Source organism: Octodon degus, unplaced genomic scaffold, assembly GCF_000260255.1.
Source record: "Octodon degus isolate 3935 unplaced genomic scaffold, OctDeg1.0 scaffold00267, whole genome shotgun sequence".
Lineage (NCBI taxonomy): Eukaryota > Metazoa > Chordata > Mammalia > Rodentia > Octodontidae > Octodon > Octodon degus.
Window position 1 is genome coordinate 1,268,512 of NW_004524843.1, and position 20,782 is coordinate 1,289,293.

The 20,782-nt window shown below is 35.9% G+C and overlaps 1 pseudogene; it reads left to right on the forward strand.

Annotated features, from left to right (window-relative positions):
* The first annotated feature begins 3,795 nt into the window (after positions 1–3,795).
* Positions 3,796–20,204, forward strand: LOC101576468 (annotated as a pseudogene).
* The last annotated feature ends 578 nt before the right edge of the window (positions 20,205–20,782 follow it).

Sequence of the window (20,782 nt, forward strand, 5' to 3'; positions counted from 1 at the left end):
AAGAAAAGAAATACCACACTATTAATGGGCATAATTGTGAAGTGAAAAAGGCCCTTTCTAAACAAGAGATACAAATCTCTTGTTTAGATTCAGTCTGCTGGATCACAAAGAGGCCATGGAGGTAAATCTGGAAAATTTATGGGTTGTGGTAGAAACTTTGGAGGTGGTGGAGGGAATTTTGGCCATGGTGGAAACTTTGGTAGGAGAAGAGGTTACAGTGGTGAGGTTACAGTGGTGGGGGAGATGACAGCAGAGATAGTTATGGAAGAGGTGGTGGTTTACATAATGGATTTGGAGGTGATGGTGGAAACTATGGTGGTGGGCCTGGTTATAGTAGTAGAGGAGGGTATGCTGGTGGTGAACCAGGATATGGAAACCAAGGTGGTGGATACAGTGGTGGTGGAGGAGGATATGATGGTTACAACGAAGGAGGAAATTTTGGCGGTGGTGACTATGGTGGTGGTGAGAACTATAATGATTTTGGCAATTATTGTGGACAACAACAGTCAAATTATGGACCCATGAAGGGGGAGCAGTTTTGGTGGAAGAAGCTCTGGCAGTCCCTATGGTGGTGGTTATGGATCTGGTGGTGGAAGGAGTGGATATGGTAGCAGAAGGTTTAAAAAAAATAATAGAAAAGGGCTACATTTCTTAGCAGGAGAGAGCATGAAGTTGTCAGGAAAGCTGAGGTTACTTTGAGACAGTCATCCAAAATGCATTAGAGGAACTGTAAAAATCTGCCATAGAAGGAACCATGATCAATAGTTAGAAAAGTTACTGCAGCTTAAACAGGAAACCCTTCTGGTTTAGGACTGTCATAGCCACAGTTAGAAAAAAGTGCACTTTCACTTCATCTCTAGAAAATATCCTTTTGTTTCTTATTTTTGTGGAGATATAAATCGTGGATATTCATTCACAGTCTCAACTCTCTGTGCTAGTCTGGACAGGTGGAAAGGTTAATGGCCTTATCGTTCCTTGTCAGTCATTGGTTTAAGTGTGAACATGAGGCTCATTTATCAGGAGATGTTTCTGGGAATCTGTGACACAATTTTTTTTTTCGGTACTGGGGATTGAACTTAGGACCTTACACTTGTCAGGCAAGCGCTTATTCTACTGAGCTATCTGCTCAGCCTGACACAATTAAGTTTTCATCTTCTGAAAATAGTTCATAAATTACCTGCTTTCCAGTCTTTGTGACTATCTTGGTTTCCTGTGAAGCCTGGGATTGGTTCCGCAAATTTAGCAGCAATCTCAGGATGAAACAAAGGCATGAAAAGAGGAAGAGCTAGAAGTGTTACTGAAACTTTGGATGACAGGAACTGAGTTTACTTAGTTATTGTAGTCTCCAAAAAGATTGAGGTTTTTCTTAAAGCCAGTTTATATTGTTTCTGAATGCATGTAAGTAATGTTGTGGAAGTATTTTTTAAAATATGACAAGGATTTCCACACAAGTATTTCTCTTTATACTTTTTATTTTTTTATTTTCAAGATCAGACTGTAGATCTTTTAAATTATTCTAGAGCTTGCTTTTGTCTTGTGATGACTAGTCTAATCACAGATAGATATCAAGGCTATGTGTGCTCTCAGTACAGGCAAATGGAAAATGAATTCTACTGGAAATTGAACTTTGGACTGTTATATCTCAAAATAGGTGGTGGAAATGCTATCATTTCAGCTATATAAAATTTCTTATATGTTTTACTATGTTGGTATCTCTTAAGCAAGTCTTGTGTTACAAAAAAAGCAAATGATGCTGAATTTTTCCCTGTCAGATGTTGCCCTAGGTTTTAGATATATGAATTGCTTTGCTTTGAGACCTCAAGGGCTTCTAAATGTTATCTACACTGTAGAGAGGAATTCTTATTTGCAAGAAGATGAAGCACTATTGGAAAACTAATACATCATGATCTATTTTGGTATTAATTTGAGCTAATCTATCTAGCTGTCATGTGGCTGTTGATACATTGCTCATTTCGAGACAGTTCTCATTTCATCATACATCAGATCTGTGCACCTAGAGATCTATTTTCTGGCATTAACGATAAAATGTCTGTTTATGGAAATACTAAACTACAAACTAGTCTCTTATGTACTGGTGAACAAAGAAGTTGGCACTTAGGCAATCATATGCAGAAGTGAGACTAAAATAAAGTCCTTGGCATCAAAAGAGACAATACTTTAGTGAGGATAGGGGGCAAATGTGGAGAAATAATAGTGACAAATAAGACAAAAAAGATGTGTCTAATGTTTTTGTTTGTTTTCTATTTTTATTTGTTTAGTTTAATTTTTCATTTGTTTTCAGGTGAGCCTAGTACAAAAGAAGCTACCTTCAATATTTTAATAGGAAACATCATCTATTTTAATTAATATCATATTGCATTCCTTAGTGGTGGAGTGACCTCCCAGTTTTGACATATTAATTACTTCGTAGTCTAAAAATTAATTGTAAAAAACCCTAGAAATATTGGATGCTAATGATTCATTTATAGAAAATTACTTTGACCTTTAAATAAATAGGCTTGTCTGTGGTTACAAAGCAAAGCTTAGTTATTTTTTCTCTTACTGAATGAACTTCAATTCTCCAAGTGATTATTAAAATTTGTCTTGACACAAACATAAAGAAAGGTTGCCTTAGTTAAATTTTCACTCTCTGTTGTATTGTTCCTAACCAGTTTTTTCAATTTCAAGAAATTTGTGAGATTTACTGTCAAAAATATTGAATTAAAATGTTATAATTATGATGTCTGCACTCAATTATTGCTCTGATTTTATCAAAGAAAAGCCTACAATATTAAATCTCATATTTTATTTTCACAGTAATAAAAGGACCATATTATTTAGAAGCTGTATCTGTACCAAGATTTTGCTTGCTATCTTGATTATATTCACTAGTTGCATAAGTCTGTTTAAAACCAGTTTTGTGACCATGGTTAATTATTTAAAAACAGATTCATGACCATGGTTGAGGCCATAAAGGCAATGAAGTAAGAAACTACTGCAAAGATTAACTAGGTAATTCACTATGGCAGGAAATGCAACTGAAATTGATCCTATGATTTCAAAGAAAACATTAAATTTGGTGTAATCTGTGAAAATAAGAGGACCTAATACTTTAGGATAGCTTTTTATCCTTTCATTGACTTGTCATCAAACATTGCTGTATATTTCGAAGGAAAGCACAACGTCCAATTTATGATCTTCCAGCTCTCCAATATCTGCAGATCAGAACTAACAATAAAATTCATTTATGTATTAAAAATAATTATTCAGTAATATACATGGATCACTATGCCTATGCCACGACTTATTCTAAGCACCAGGGACACAATAATAAACAAAACGCTACTCTAACATCACAATCATAATAAGGAAGAGGCAGATTAGAAAAATATAAAAATAAACCGAAACAAAGAGTAAAGGCCTTAAAGTAGATGGAACAAATTGGACAGAAAATGGAGAATGGTATATTGCATATTGGTGGTTAGATGTGCCCTCTCAGAAGAGAAAGTGTTTGAACAGACACCCAAATGGAATCAGAACCACCTGAACAAAAGATTTTCCTGGAGAAGGAAAAGCAAGTGCAAAGATTCTAAAGTGTAAGTGTTCATGTTTGATTTGAGGAATTAATTAAGCCTATTGTGGCTGAAACAGAAACCAATAAGAGGAAAGTATTAGATTAGGTAACAAGGGGCCAAACCATATATGATCTTTTCATGACGTTGTTAGGGCCACTGATTTTACTTTAAATAAAAAAAGGAAGAAAAGGCACATTGTGATGAGCATGGTATGGCCTCGATGCCATTTAGAAGGATTTCTCTACATGCTGTAGGGTTCATCAAGCTTCGGTATGTAGTGGATGGGCCTGGACACCAGCGAGAGGCTGAAGCACAGGGCTTAGTAGGAGATTATTGCAATGGGGACATGGAATGGGAACGATCCCAACTGTGCTTTGAAAGTAAGAATGACGCTTCATCCCTGCCAAGGTTCCTTAACATTGGAAAACAGATTTTTATTAGTTTTAATGAAGTATACAAGTCACAACTACTTTATCTGATTTTTCATATCAGTTGAGCATGACAGGTACATATTTGAATTTAAAAGGAATTGAACGTATTGTAAACATGCCAGGACTTATAAATCCAATTTATAATATGTAATTCAGTAACTGATTTGACTCACAATTCTTAAGGTGAAATGCACATTTTATTATATTTTTAAATAATATTATTTCACAGTGTTTAAGATTCACTGCATTTTACATTTAATGTCTTGAATTTAGTTAAATACTTAAGTGCTTGGATAGCTTTTCCTTAAAACAGTAATCAAAAACACTATTAAAAAATTATATTAATATGTAAACCTAGTTTAATTAAGAGATCTTAGCTTATAAAAGAAATTGAACAAATTGAGTAATTCAAAGATTAATTCAATAATGATTTGAATTATTTTCTAAAATTTGCCATATTTACAAATAAAATAAGACTTTAAAAATTTGTCAATAAAACTCTGAGGTAGAGATAAAGCTCAGTGGTAGAATATTTTCCAAGCATATATAAAGCCTTGGATTCCTTAGCACAAAAAAAAATTATTCTCCTCTATTGGTCAGTTTTTCTTATAGCTATTTTTTCTTACTTTGCAAGCCTAATATAGATATACAAGTCATTTATACTCATGGGAATAAAGTTCATTTTTCCCATACCATAAAAAATAAAATAAACCACCAGCAAAATAAGGCAAGTGATGAAAGAAAGAAAGAAAGAAAGAAAGAAAGAAAGAAAGAAAGAAAGAAGATAAGGAGGGGAGAAGCAGACTCCAGAAAAGATAGCACTTCCAACAAATAGTGATGGAACAATGGATACTGGAATACCAAAGATCAAACTCGATCCATACATTGACCCAAATATAAAAATAAAGTCAAATGGAACACAGAGATAAACACAAAACATAAAGTAATAAATCATTTAGATTAAACCAGAGAGAACCTTTGCACACATGAGTTAGTAAACATATTTCAGACAATGAAGAGAAAGTAGGGGAGAAAAAGAACTGGACTTCACCATGCCACCATGACAATTAGCTTCTGCTTTTGAAAGACACCATTTACTATTTATTTCCCTTGTCATTTCATGAGAATGAAAATCAAAGGTACAGTTTGGGGTTAAAAAAAAGACTAACAAATTATATATCTTCTAAAATAGTCATAATCAGAGCTGGCAAGATAGCTCAGTGGACTGAGTGCCTGCTTTGGCAAGCACGGGGGCCAAGGTTTGATCCCTGGTCCTGCATGCCCACCAGCCCCAGCCCCAGGGAGTGCTGTGCCAGGGACTCAGTCTGGGCATGTCAGCACATGCCTGTAATCTCAGGGCTGGGAGGATAAAAACAGGAGGATCACTATGAGTCTGAGCTGCATACTGAGACCCTGTACCAAATACATGCAATGAAATAAATAAAATAATCACAATCAGAACGCATAAAATATTTAACACTCAATAAGAAAATGATAGGTCAGGATTCAAAGTCCCCCAGGCACCCTACCCCAAACTCTCTCCCTCTTGGTCCCATGCAGAGACAAATCCAAAACCACAGAACAGGTTCACCTAACTCTGATTGAACCACAAGGAAGACAAATGATGTCCACCTGTGTCTTGGCTGTTCCAGCTGCAATGATCCTCCACAAGGAAGACAAATGGTGTTTCCCCAGGGTTCCCTCAAGATTCCCTCATAGGGTACCCAACAGGCCAAGAGGAAAAAACTCAGCCTTGAAGTGTTTGCATTTCGCCTGCCTCAGGGGAGGAGCTGCTGTCCTAGGTGCTGACACCTGAGTCAGATAAGAGCACAGGAAAGCAAACAACTGAGATACGGAAACAAGAGCAAACAAAAACACTTATAAGACTTGCCAGCTAGCCACATGCTGTAATAGAAAAGGAGCTCCCCAGTTAACCAATGAAAGGAAAAAAGAGGGTTGATTTGAGGAAATTTGCTCTGTGCTTTGAGATGCAAACTGGAAGAGAATAAAAATAGTATTATTGATTTCGTAATCACTCTTTAACTTAAATCAATGTCATAGGCAAAAAGAGTTTGTCCTTTGACTGATTATATTAATTTAAAAGTGGAATTTACCATTGCTTTTTATTTTTTCAGAAATATTTATTAAATGCCTATTATGTTCCAGAAACTAATCTCAGTAGAACAATGAACAAGAGATGGAAACCTTTCACATCATGCTGGAAAAACACAAGCTAAACAGACATAGAAATAAACAAACAAACAAACAAAAAAACAGCTGGACAACAGAAAACAGCATTCTTGGAAGAGAATGTAGAGAAGGGTAAGGGGATGGAGTGAGATGTAAATGGTAAACTGTGTACTTACTGTGGTAGTCTGAAAAGCTGGCTTAACCCAACACATATAAATATTATAGAAAATTTTAACAAATGAAGGTGAAAACAATGAAAGATTGAAATGCTTTTAATTCTGTGATGTGGTATAACTATCCCATGATAAAATTTCATTCTAGATCTTTCACAACTAGACTTTTGTACGTTGTTTTATGGAGCTTCTGATATCTATCTTTGAATAAGATGATCTCATATTTCTATGCATCGCCTCATTGTCCATAATGCCCAGCTATAGGCAGGGAGCACATTCTTCCTTCAGTTTCCTGTTTGACCCTTGACCTCCTGTGGCTAATGAAATATGAGTGGAAGAGATTGGTGCCACTTCTGAGCAGTAGTCAGACAAACCATGGTCTGATTCTGCGAGCAACTTTGCACTATTCTTCTGCAATGAAAAGGACATATCACAAATACAGTGCTTCCCTACTGGATCTTGAAATGAAAACCATCTTGAACAAGCTTGCTTATAACAATTGATACAGAGATTTTGTTAATGTTTCCTAAGTGAAACATATGCATGTATAGTTTATTTCAGGATAGAGCCACATAATATATAATGTTTTATTTAGTAAAGTTTTCAGATAAGAAAGTAACATGACAAGTGTTGTATGCTTTATTAATTAATTTATCTACATTTTAAATTACAAACAATACATTTGAATTTTTAATTTTTTTTTGAGATCTAGGGATTGAACTCAGGCTGTTGGGCTTGCCAGGCAAGCACTTATTCTACCTGGTCCCAATACATTTCAATTTTATGAAATTTTTCGAATATAAAATAAAAGAATGAAGTTCAATGTGAAATCTCTTCTTCCCAAACTTGCTCTATCTCAGCTTGTCACACACACTGTACACAATTTCCTCTGTACTTCCATCCATGTAGGAGCTCAAAGCTCTTCTTCTACCTGTCTTTCATATATGAACACATTTTGACAAAATAGGAGAGCAAGATCATGTGCAATAATTGAGGGATTACATGTACCTGTGTCCATGTGTATATGCTTATTTCCACAATGAGCATCTTTTCCAGCCAGTAAAATTAAAAATGATTAACTGCATTTATTTTAACTGTGACTTTGTGATCTATGGTCTGACTATAGCATACTTCATTTAAATATTTTCTTTTACATATAAATGCAGGATGTACCTAAATATTAAAATTATAACCAAATATGGGAAATATGTTTAGATATACTATTATTGAATGGTAATAGAAATTCCTAGAAGTACACAAGAATTGTATATTTTTTGAAATTACTACTTTCTATTGCATAATATTTTGTTGTATATATAATTTGATTAAAATACCACATAAAGGATCATTTACTGGATTTAATGGAACTTTTTCTTAACATTTCACTAGTATGCATATAAACACAGTAAACATTCTGGTAGTTAAATTATGACAAATACTCATAAATATTTTATGAGTCTAATTTCAAGTCAATCAATAGTGCAAAATTCTAAAATTATGATGGACTTCATTATGATTTTTGCATTAAATTATTATCATTTGCATTATATGTAAGTAATTATTTTATTATGTTCATTATACTTTGTTATTGACACTCAGTAACGTATGATGTATGTTATCTATTTTTAGTTTGTTTAAATAGAATAATTATGTTTATGTGCTTGAAATACACATATTTTGCTGGTGTTTATGTTCAGACAACAGTAAGAAACATGAAGAGATACAGAGTTACAGAGGTGCAAAGGGAAGAATATGTTTTCTGATCATTAGGCTGAAATGATAGTGTGTTTCTTTCTGACAATAGGGTATGGGGAACACAAACTACAGAGTCTCTTTGCTGAAGAGTTCTCACATTAATTTATATGTAGTTTTACTGAGACAAAATTGATTTATCATAAAGTATATATATTAACCAGCCCATTTGATGTTATGACATTTGTACAAACTCAAGTACTATTAACATGATCAAAATAATAAATTCTTCTATCATCTCCTAAGTTTCATTTTGCCTTTTGTAATGCATTTCCTACCCATTACCAAAGAAAGTGTGCATTTACTGTATTACTATATGTTTGATTTTAATTTATAGAATTACACATGTGAAGAATAAAATATTATGTACTTTTATGTCTGGTCTCACTCACTTCTCATGAATATTTTGAGGTTCATTCAAGTAGCTCAATATATACTACAGATTTCTTGTTATTGTTAAATATTAATAAACCACGAATTATTCATTCATTGATTAGTAATCATGTATGTTGTTTTTAGCTGTGTCTATTACAAACTTCTATCTATCTATCATCTATCTATCTATCTTTCTCTGGATATATGCTGTTATTTACTTAAAGCAAATACTCAGTGGTTGTACAAATAGTTAAATAGGCATTTAACTTGATGACAAACTGCAAGCTGTTTTTCCAATTTGTTGTCTCATCTTATGTTCTTACTAGAAGTCTTATCTTTTCATCTAGTTTCAGCTTGGGAGCCACATTGACTTCCCATCATAACCCTACTGAGCTGAGAATTACATAGGCAATAGAGAGCCAAGACCAGTTGTGCACTGAAAAAATACCAGCAATCTTCTTTGGCTGTGTCAAGTTTGGAATAACTGTGGATAATGCAACTATGTCAGTGATGTAATAGATTTCTGGATACTACTAGATTTCCGGTTACCTAACGATGGAGTCAAATCTCTATACATTTACCATTGGTTTGTCTTCCACGTAAGCTATCAATATTTAATTCTAAGGCTATATGTAAAAAGAAAAAAATCTCCCAAAGAGCCAGAGAATTCTTGAAACTCATATTTTTAGTAAAACTTTACATTCTTTTGTAATATTGTTTGTCCATAAAATGATTGAATGTTTGAGTCTAATTTATAAATAGGCTTGAATTTAGGAATATTTTAATAGTTTGTCTATATTATCATGTGATCTTTTCATCACAATAGCAAGAAGAATGAATGTGACTATAAGTTGTTTCACTTGAAAGATTAAAGTTATAGTTATGAGCTGTTTCATTAAAAGTATTTCATTCCGCAGCAGCTCTTTTCCTATTGACATTTATCTTTCTGATTTTTACTTAAATAATTATACTTGCTATAAGCTTTATACAAGAATTAGATGAAATAAATTATTCTATATGACTACAATTTTCAAATGACCCAATGTTAGGCTAGAACATTTTATTCCTCATCTCCTCATTTGGATGGATATTATGCTACTATCACATTGAGTAATCATTTAGTTCACCGACTATCATTTAAGTTCTCAAGTCTACATCTTATTCTTTCCTCCCTTGGCTCTTTATTTAAAACTGATTTTGTTTACTACATGTTATGATACACAGTGATTACATTCAAATTGGGAATTAGCTCCACACAGATTCACATCTTGATTATTTTTATCCCTATCCTTTTATCCCTAACCTTCCTCTTTCCATCTTTCTTAGATACTCTTCCAATTTCTAAATCAGCTGACTTTCTTGTTTTTTAACATAGTTCTTTATTTTGCCTTTTAAATTATTTACATTTTATGTTGCTGTGAGACACAATGTGATTTTTTAAAAAACTTTATGAGTGACTTGCTCTCTTGGTAATATGGTTTCAAGATCTATTCACTTTTCTACAAAAGACTCAAGCTTACCCTTCTTTATGGCTGAGTAAGACAGGCATTCCTCATGCAATGACCCACTTATTGAATGAGTGTTCAGACTTGCAATCAAGACACACTATCATATTTTCTATTGGACTTATGTTGTGGAAACAGGAGCAGCAGTAAAGCCTTACACTAGCTTCTTGTACAGTGTGCCTACTCCATTAGGTATCTGATCATCCGTTGATAGGCATGTAGGTTAGGCCAGATCCATGATTTAACTGTTTTGAATTGAGCAGCTGCAAACATGAGTGTGGATGCATGACTGTAGAAGGGTAACTTTAGCTCTTCTTGGAAGCTACCCATGTGAGAAAAAACCAGATCAGCTCTTGAGAAATTTTCAAAGTTGTACTGGTGTACACTTCTGTCAACAAAGTAAAAAGATTCCTTTTTTCCACAACTTCTCCAGCACTTTCTGATTTTTGAGTTTTTGACAATGGTTGTTTACTAGAGTAAGGTGGAATCTCAGTGTATTTTGATTTGCATTTCTCTAAAGACTAAAGAGGCTGAAATTTTGATATTGTTATGGCCACTGGTATTTCTAGTTCTATGAAGTGTCTATACATTTCAGTTGTCCATATTTCAAAAAGGTATTTTATTTTAGGGTGATTGTCATGATTTGTGTCTAGTTGTGCCCCAAAGCCTCATGCAAGTGCCCATAAGGCATTTTCTGGAGTTTGTGATTGATTCTTGATCCAATGCTGGGATTGCAGGTGTGAGTGTGACACCCTGGCCCTGGGGCGGGTAATCTGCATTACACTACAAAGAGAAGAAAGAGGCTAGCTAGCTACTGCTGCCACCATGAAGTGCTGTCGTGTGCCATGTGCCACTCTGCCTTGGAGCCAGCTCTGAGCTAAATAAACCTCTCCTTCCTTAATTTTGGGTGTTGGGTATTTTGTCCCAGCAGCAAGAGAGGGGTAATTGAGACATACCTTAGTACCAGAGAAGTGGGGTTGTTTTTGTGACTACCTAATTATGTGGATTACAAGCTTTTGGGAAGGGCATAAGGGAAGATATAGGAAAGGTTTGGAGATGTTTCCTACAAGAGAAGCACTGGAATATCTTTGGCTATTCTGTATGGGGGATTCTGGTCAGAGCTTAGAAGACCAGAAGGCTGATAGAAATCTTGTCTGTGAAGATTAAGTGAAAAAGGTTTCTGCTAGGAAGAAGGACTGCATTTGTTGTTGGACTCCAGATATTGTGTGTTATGGCTAAGCAGAAAGTTGGTCTGTTTTTCACTCCTGTCCTGATATTTTGCCTGAGACTGAGATTAAGTGCTGTGGATGGATAAATCTTGCAAAAGAAATTTCAAAGCAATCAAATGTTGAAGCAGTAGCATGGTTATTGTTGGGGATTTTTAGTCAGATTAATGTGGAGAATCAAGAACAAAGAACCCAGTGGGATAATTTAAAATTTTGTGAGTTTGGCCAAAAAGAAAGCACCAAGAAGGCTGAGGACTGCAAACAGAGCTGAGATTTCCATTGTTCAGGAGAAACAGAGAAAAAGATGGCCTGAAGGCATAACAGAAAGTGGCAGCCACAGAACCACAAGGGTGAGGGACTTTGCTTTGAAGAGAAAGCCACAGAGTCCCATGTTCCAGAATGAAGGCAGCAGCCATATCAGGTTCTAGAGTGGCAGCAGCATAGAGAATGTGTTTCTTGGAGTCAGGGTTGGAGTGCTCAGCAATCCAGACACTCAACCCCTACATGCAACAGAGAAGAAAGCCTGGATACTACTCTAGATGGCTGTAGACCTTGGCATCATCTATGAGGCATTGGTTTTAGGTGCATGCAGAAAGGAGGCTTTCTGATATTAAGAAGGCTTCCACCTAGATTTCAAAAGGCCTAAAGACCAGGCAGTGTGCCCTTAACAGTAGCGTGTAAAGCTGTTAGTGAGAAGCCTATTCAGTTTAAACCCAAGAAGATTTGAAAAACCAGGAACAAGGACTATCTGAGGAAATTATTAGAAAGGAGCAAAGCAGGCCTAAGAGAGAAGTCATAGGAGCTACTACCAAAAGGGCCATACAGGTGTATTCACATGGAGCTCACAATTTGCCACAGATTGCTTTGGATGTTCCACATGCAACTGTAAGATTTAATGTTTACCCTTCTGGATTTTGGACTTGCTTTTGGTCCCAATGCTTGGTATCCTGATATGTGTACCTTTTTTTCCCCATAATTTTATTGAGAAACAAATAGCAATGAGACAGTTTCAAATCAAATTGGTAGAACAGTTTCAATAATTAACACAATGCATACTCTCTTCCTAGTGGTTATTTGCTGTACAAGATGCAGACATGAGATCCTATTTACAAACACTATTAGAACAAATCCCTCTATTCATTAAGAGAATGTAACTATATGTCTATCCTAACCACTTTGAATACACAGATACAAAATGGACATTCATTTATATATCCCCTTTTTTGTTTAGTTCCATCATTTGATTATTATACCTGTGTTAACTCAGCAAAATATTCTATAAGAGTCCAGTAATCCATAATAGTATTGGGTCATCCGCTTGACTGGCAGTGTCAGAAATTGTTGACCTGAGTCCCCTACAACTCAACATAACAGCATGGCTTTACTTCTTGTACTTCATTTTTATACTTTTCTGCTGGATGGTTAAGACCAAGATAAACCAAGACCTATGCAAAACAAGAGTTGTAGCTTTTGGATCTGATAAAGTCAGTCAAATTCCCTCAGGATTTCTCCTGAGATCCTGTATCTCAGATTGTAGATCCTTTGCCATGATATGTGTACCTTTTTGAGTGGTAATATTTATCTTGTGCCACTAAATGGTGGAAGTGTTTAACTCTTCATTTGTATAGGGGCTCACTGCTAAGAGTCTGTCTTAGATCTCAGAGGAGACCAGGGACTTAGACTTTTAGCAATGCTGAAACAGTTAGGACTTTGACAACTCTTAGAGTTCAACTAAAAATCAATTTGCATAAAGGATGTGCATAAGTCTTTGGGATCCAGGGGCAGAATGTTATGGTTTGTGTCTCATTGTCACCTCAAAACTTCATGTAGTTATGAGGTGTCTTCTGGAGTTTGTGATTGATTATTGATCCAATGCTAAGATTGCAGATATGAGTGATACACCCTGGCCCTTGGGTAGCTAATCTGCATTACAATGTAAGGAGGAGAAAAGGCCAACTAGCTGTCAGAGCTGCTGCCCCTCCCTTTGCTCTTTGCTGCCACCATGAACAGGTGCTCTATTCCATGTGCCACTCTGCCTTGGAGCCAGCTGAGTAAGGACTGAAACCTTCACTAACTGTGAGCTAAATAAATCTTTCCATCCTTAGTTTTCGGTGTTGAATATTTTGTCCCAGCAATGAGAGAAGCGTAACTGAGATAGGGATCTAGCATTACTGGAATGCTTTTATATTCTTGATATTAGCCCAGTTTCTATGGAGTAACCAGTAATTTTCTTCTCCATATACTTTGTCTTCACTCTGGTAGTTGTTTGCCTTGCTGTGCACAGCTTGTACTATAATATATCATTTGTTTATTATTGATGTTATTTCTTTTTTATGTATTTAGTACAGTGTCTACAGAGTCTCACTACACAGATCAGACTCATCATGATCCTCCTGTTTTCAGCCTCCCAAGCACTGGGATTACAAGCACGTGCCACCATGCCAAGTCTCAATTTCCATCTCAGGGCCCCTGAGGGGTGGGGTTGGCATAGCAACCCAGTATCAAACTCCAGTCCCTGTGTCTGCCTAAGCAGGTGATTTAGTCCACTGACCTTTCTGGTCAGCTCTGTGTTATTTCTTTTTCATTCATTGTTCTGTTCAGGAAGTCCTTGCCTATGCCGGTGTCTTTAAGAGTTTCACCCATAATTTCTTCCATTAGGTGCAATGTTTCTGTTTTGATGTGTAGGTTTTGGATCTACCTTGATTTGATGTTAGTAGAGGGGGAGATATGAATCAAAATTCACTGTAATTTTTCTCTGACTCCTCTAATTCTTCTTGAGTTATGGAGCAGCAGTTGGATGCATTTTCCATGGTCTTACATTGCTTTTCAGGAATCTCTGAATATATGGTCTCCTTTGTCAGCCTTTTCTTCCATGGAATGATAATTTTCTTATGTCTTTGTTAGTTGAATATAAACATGCATGGATTTTGCTGTCAATAATACAGTCAGCATTGTAAAGAAATATTAGTAGAAATTTTTTCATGTGCCTTACACAGCATCTGTACAATTAATTATCAGGCAAACTATGACTCCAAAATTTCTGCTTACTTATTAGAAGCTAGACGCAAAATAAGCATTCTTTGATTTGCAGGAGACCTGCTATACTTGTCACATTGAACATTAGAAAAAGTGTCACTGAAAGTATAAACTAAGAAAATTTAACAGGGAATTCATTGACACAATATTAAGAGAAACAATTTTTCAAACAGTAGGAGTATTGTATTTCTGCATTTAACAGTCTCTACATGTTTCAGTAGTCTGCATATAAATATTGGAGATATCTTAAAGAGCAATTTATATGCAAATTCAAGAATGTTAAATATCATATGATTGTGTAACTATCTGGTACTATTGTAAAGCCTACAGAAAAATATAATTTGGGGTCATCTAAATTACATTTTTTAAATATTTTAGTTTGATTTTTACCTTCATGAGAAAACAATTTTCCAGGCATATTTATTGCAAGAAAAATGATCCTGCTTATGTGACAAATGTTATACATACTTTTTGTAGCCTGGAAACATTTATACATGAATAATTGATATGCTAATTATAAGTTATTCCTATCTGTTAATAAAATCAATTTTTAAAAGTTCTGCTTGTGTAGGGGATTCTCTAGTTCTAGGTTGAATGTAGTAGCATGCAGGATGTTACAAAATATATATATATGTGAAAAACAGCACTTTTAAAACCATAGCTCTTACTAATCATATAAATCTTTTTAAATTATATGAACATATATTTCTTTTATTTGATGTTATTCTTAATTACTAATTTCTTCACATTCTGAGACAGAAAAGAAAATTTGAGTGGACTATAATTAAAATTGATCACTTCTGGAGTCAGGAGAAGAGTGGTATCAAGACTGTCAGCTTCTTTGGTACAATAAAATATTGAATACATGTTCTATTAACATAGGTTTGCAATACATTATAGGGTCACACTCATTTGGGGGAGCCGGAACACATGTGCAGCAATCGTGATAATTGTTTATCTCTTTATCACTTTATCAGTCTTCCCCTTTCCACATTTACAAGAAGCCTACTTTTTTGCTTCCTATTAACTCTCCTTTTTTTACTTTTGAGGTACCTGCACCCAGTTGAATTATTCAGCACAGTGAGGATACTGAAGCTGAGTATATCTAACACTGTTCAGCAGGAGGAGGGGGGTCATCAGAAGCGGGATGTGGAAACTGGTATCCCCTTCCATCTTCCCTTGAGGGCTGTCAACTCTCCACTGCCATACCATGAGCTGTTTCTCTCCCGCCACACTTCCCTTTCATAGGGACAGCCAACAATGGACTAAACCTCTACAAACATTTATCCAAAGTAAACCTTTCCTTCCTTAAATTATGTTTGTGCAGAAGTGTGTTCAAGTTCTGAGAAGGTAACTAAGACATATAGGAAGCTGTGACAGAATGTAATAATTTTTTAGTTTCCTCATTAAGACACAAGTATGTAAGAAAATATGAGACAGACCGTGGAAAAGTCCAGAGTACTGCCATGTTTCTAAAGTTTCTATGAGAAGGTTGTATCTATATATCCTTTTTCACGTGATAGAAAGTTTCACTTTACCCTCTGAGGAAAACACAGTATTTGTTTGGAAACATAGATGGGCCTACTTTTCTGACCCATTTACCAACCAGTTTTGTATGAGAACATTATGCAGAAAGGACATTGTAGCAGACACAGTATAAGCTGTTCTGCCACAGAGTTCTTAACTGCCTATGACAATCAATAGCAACTAAAGTTTCAGTGGCAGAGATACTATGAGGAGTACGTGGAAAGTTACAAAGAAATTGAAGAATGATGATATGGACTGACGACACACCTCTTCCTGCACAGCTATTGGATTGCTCTTACAACTTGGTAGGCACTTGCTACTTATAGCAGATAAGCAGTTCCAAGGAAGTCCCTTACAGAACTTGAGTATTAGGTCTGGCAAGATAGCTCAGCAGTCTAAGCACCTGCTTAGGTAAGTACAGGGACTGGCATTTGATCCACAATATGTGCTGCTTTGGCTCCATGCCGGGTGCATTGAGCTGGCCACTGAGACTGGGCATAGTGGTGCAGGCCTGTAATCCTGGTGTTGGGGTCGTTGAAAACAGGAGGATCACTACAAGTCCAAGTTTCATAGTGAGACCCTATCCCAAATACATTAAAAAAAGAACCTGAGTACCATTTGGTCACTGAATGATAGCTAGATGTGAGCAGGAATAACCCATCCTTACATGAAAAATTTTAATTGAAAGAGTAAATAAATGCAATTTTGAAATCATATTATGAACATTTCATTTTAAATATTTTATTCCAATTAATACTTTTTCATAATTGAAAAATAAAATTTAATTTTCTAAACTCATTATTAAATACTAATTCACATGGTGCTAAGATACATAAATAACTTTCACGGTCCCACAAACATAAGATGTCTATTGGAAAAAGTAACAGAGTTTTCTTTAGTGAAGAACAATCACATAGCTTTCTGGTGCATATAGCCATTCATTATCTAAACATTTTTTGATTGATTGAGTGATTGATATAGAGTTGTGCACGTAGATATACACATAAGGTCTTAGGAACAATGTCGAGGAATATATATGACTTTGGTCATAACGTGGAAAATGTTTATATTTTCACTGACTCAGTGACATTCTAAAAAGGGTTAACAAGTCAATAATTTAAAAAGGAAATAAGTATTAACATTATTGCTTCCTAAGTATGATGAATTTTATTCAATTAAATGAGCATTTTTCTTAAAAGTTGAACAAAGTACAACTGTGTTTACTGTACAGTATTTATAATGATAATTGGATTAATAAAGCCTAATAAATTTTACCAATATTTAAAACTGTTTCATAGATTATGTTGATTTAACAAATAGTGTTTTGTCAACCATGAAGAAAAGATGTTAATTGATTTCAGGTTAATTAGCTTTTGATGATTAACCAATCTTCTGTAGTCGTTTGAACCTAAAAGAATAATAGGAATTTTAAAAACACAGATTCTCAAGCTAGGTCTAAGAGGGCTAAAGACCGTCACCCTTAGTTAATGAGGCTTCACAGAGTTTAATGAAACTTGAAAATTTTAATGAAATTTAAGTTTTAATAAGTCATAAGGCACCCTTCAATTTCAGATCATGAGGATTTTGCTTAATAGCTGGAGTACCTTAATTCCTAAGGCAATTATGATTATGCTGAAATATGCTAAAGGTGACTTCTAAAAGATATAAATTCTTTTTAGCCTCGAATGGAAGGGAAAAATCAGGGAACCTAAATTCTAAATGTTTCAACAAAAAAGGAAGTAGTGTGATAGGATGTTAGTATTTCAAGGGGGCTTTTCTTTATGATTCCATCTTCTACCTGAGGAGGCAGCCCTGTACTTTGTTTCTAAAATAGTCATTTAATTGCTGACTGCATTTTTTTTCCTTAGCTTTCCTTTATCTAGAAACAACTTTATTTCACCATTCTTCTTGAAGGACAATTTGCTAGCTATAGAAATATGATCACTTGAAGTATGTTATGATGGCTGGCTTATTCTTAATGAGAGGCCAATTGCCATATTTCACGTTGTTTCCTTGTTTATCATGTGATATTTTTTCTTGAGGGTGTCTTTAGGATTTCTTGTCAATTGTTTTTTTCTTCATGGCTTCTGATGGTACAACACACAGTAATATATTGATTATTTGTCTTGTCTTGTTCATGTGCTTTTCAGCTTTATCTTCAAAACATTATTTTCTGCAAAACCTTGATGATGGTGAACAGTAAACACAACTGCTTGGCTAAGGCAGCTCTCCTGTCATTCAGGGTGTTCGAGCAACCATTCTTTCTGGCTCTGCCACGTTGGTCAAGAGCATAGTAGGCCTCACCTCAGTGAGTCACATTCTTAGCGTTTTGCTGGAATTCTCTTTTATCTTCTAGATCCAGACCCAGAAATTGTCCCAAAACCATTTACAGCTTGCTATTCACACATGAACCATTCTATTCTCCTTGAGTTAATACATCAAGATGCTCTGGCTTCTCAGTGATGCACAGACAGGTCTAATTTTGTACTTTATGTGGATTTCCCTATGTGTAGCTATAAGAGTGAAGGTGAAAAGAAAAAATACCTGTCTTTTTGCCTCCTAACCAGATCCAAAATTCCCTGTTCCCTGCTTGATATTGCTAGAATGAAATTGATAAAATGCAAAGGTAGTGTGTGTGTGTGTGTGTGTGTGTGTGTGTGTGTGTGTACAGTATTGAACCCAGAAACTTGTATAAGTATGATATCACTGAGTTACACCTTCAAGTCCTTTATGTTATATTTAAGTCATATTATCATGGTTCATATTAAACTCATAGTTGCCAGCCTTATTTAAGTTCAGTCCATTGCAACACAGATACATCTTATTACAGCTACTCAATTAGGTTTGCTGCTTTAGTGATATATTAATCAAGTCAAATTATGAGAAGGAAATACAATGGTTAATCAAAATAGCCAGCCAATGTTTAAATTAAAAATGTAAACGATACATTGCCATGATTCTTCCTCCAAATACTCTTTCTCCTTGTTGCAAACACAGTTGTGCTATCATTCTTGACACTTTCTACAGCAGATCAAGAAGTCCTCTTTCATGTTGTTATGATGTGTCATCAAATACACGATGAATGGTCAGGCAGAGTTCCACTCAACAACAAGGTGGGCTCTAAATAGCACTCAGCGGTGCAATGCCTGCCCTGCAAGAGCAAGGTCCTGAGTCCAATTCCCATTACAAAATTAAAAAAAAAAAACCTGAGAACAGGTTACACAGTCATAATACCAGCTTCTCAGTGATGCGCTGATAATCAGTAGCTCTCATTTGGACTGGTCTGTGTGGTCAGCCCCTGTTGGCGAGCTCATGGGATCTTCAGACATTTGCCACCCTTCCAACTTACCAGGGGAAAATAGTTGAAGTGGATCACCCAGGAAAGTTGTTTACTGGGGGACTTCATGCAGAAACAAATGAGAAAGCCCTTGAAGCAGTATTTGGAAAATATGGATGGATCGTGGAAGTACTCTTGATGAAAGACCAAGAAACCAATAAATCAATAGGATTTGCTTTTTTTACCTTTGAAAGCCCAGTGGATGTTAAGGGTGCAGCCAGGGACGTGAATGGAAAGTCCTTAGATGGAAAAGTCGTCAAGGTGAAACAAGCCACCAACCCATCATTTGAAAGTGGTAGACGAGGACCACCTCCACCTCCTAGAAACAGAAGCCATCCCAGAGCTTTTAGAGGAGGAAGAGGAGGAACTAGGGGACCACCTTCACATGAAGGACACATGCATGACGGTGGCTATTTCATAAATGTTAATATGAGTTCTTCCAGAGGAGGCCTTCCAGTGAAAAAGGGACCACTAGCATGAAGTGGGGTCCTCCTCCTAAAAGATCAGCTCCGTCAGCATCAGTTTGAAGCAGCAGTGGAGTGGGAGGAAGAGCCCCTGTAGCATGGGAAAGAAATTGTTATGAAGGCCCACCTCAAAGGGAACCCCTGCCCTCTCCCAGAGATGTTTATTTGTCTCCAAGAGATGATGGATATTTAACTAAAGATAGCTATTCAAGCAGAGATTACCCAAGTTTTCATAATACAAGACATCATGCTTACTGTGACTATGGTCATTCCAGTTCATGTGATAGCTATCCGTTAAGACGCTATGGAGATGGATACAGTCAGGATTGTGACTACTTAGATCATTCGACTGGAGGTTCCTACAGAGATTCATTTGAATTCTTATGGTGGAAGCAGTCTCTATAATGATCCCAATGGCTCACAAGATGAGTATGGTGGAAGTTAAGACTACTCAAGCAGCCAAAGTGATCTCTACTCAAGTGGACGCAATTGGGTTGGCAGACAAGAACGAGGTCTTCCCCCTTCCATGGAAAGGGGGTATCCTCCTCCACATGATTCCTATAGCAGTTCAGGCCCCAGAACACTGAGAAATGGTGGCTGTGGAGAAAGCTGATCTGATAAAGGGGGAGGCAGAAGCAGATACTGTAAACAAACAAAACTTTGGGCCAAAATCTCCATTCAAAGAAACAAACAAAAAGTAGAAACTATTCTATCATAACTACCCAAGGACTACTAAAAGGAACATTGTATTACCTTTTCAAAATTTCCTTTTAAGTTCCCCTACATAACTTTTATGTCCTTGTGAGTAAAGCAAAGTAAAACATGTTTAATTTTAATTGATTTTATGACTTTCTCTCAAGAAGCAAATGTTTAAATGTGTAAGGTTTGACCTGTTGTACTAGTGCTGTAAATTTCCAAGTAAGTGTCCCTAAAGGCCATTTCCTACCTTTTTTTCCCAGTAAATAAGACAAGCAATTCCAAGCTCTTTCACATACATATAACCATCTAGATGTACATTGATCTCCATTGAGAGAGGAACCATTTTGCCTGTACAGACAAATTGGCTATTAGAGGGTGGTCAGGGTATGCAACTCTTTGGATTTCAGGTCATCTCTCAACGGAAATCTCTGTGTTCTCAGTATGAAAAGGCCTCAGATCAGATATCAATGTAAGGAAAGTGCTATTCACCCA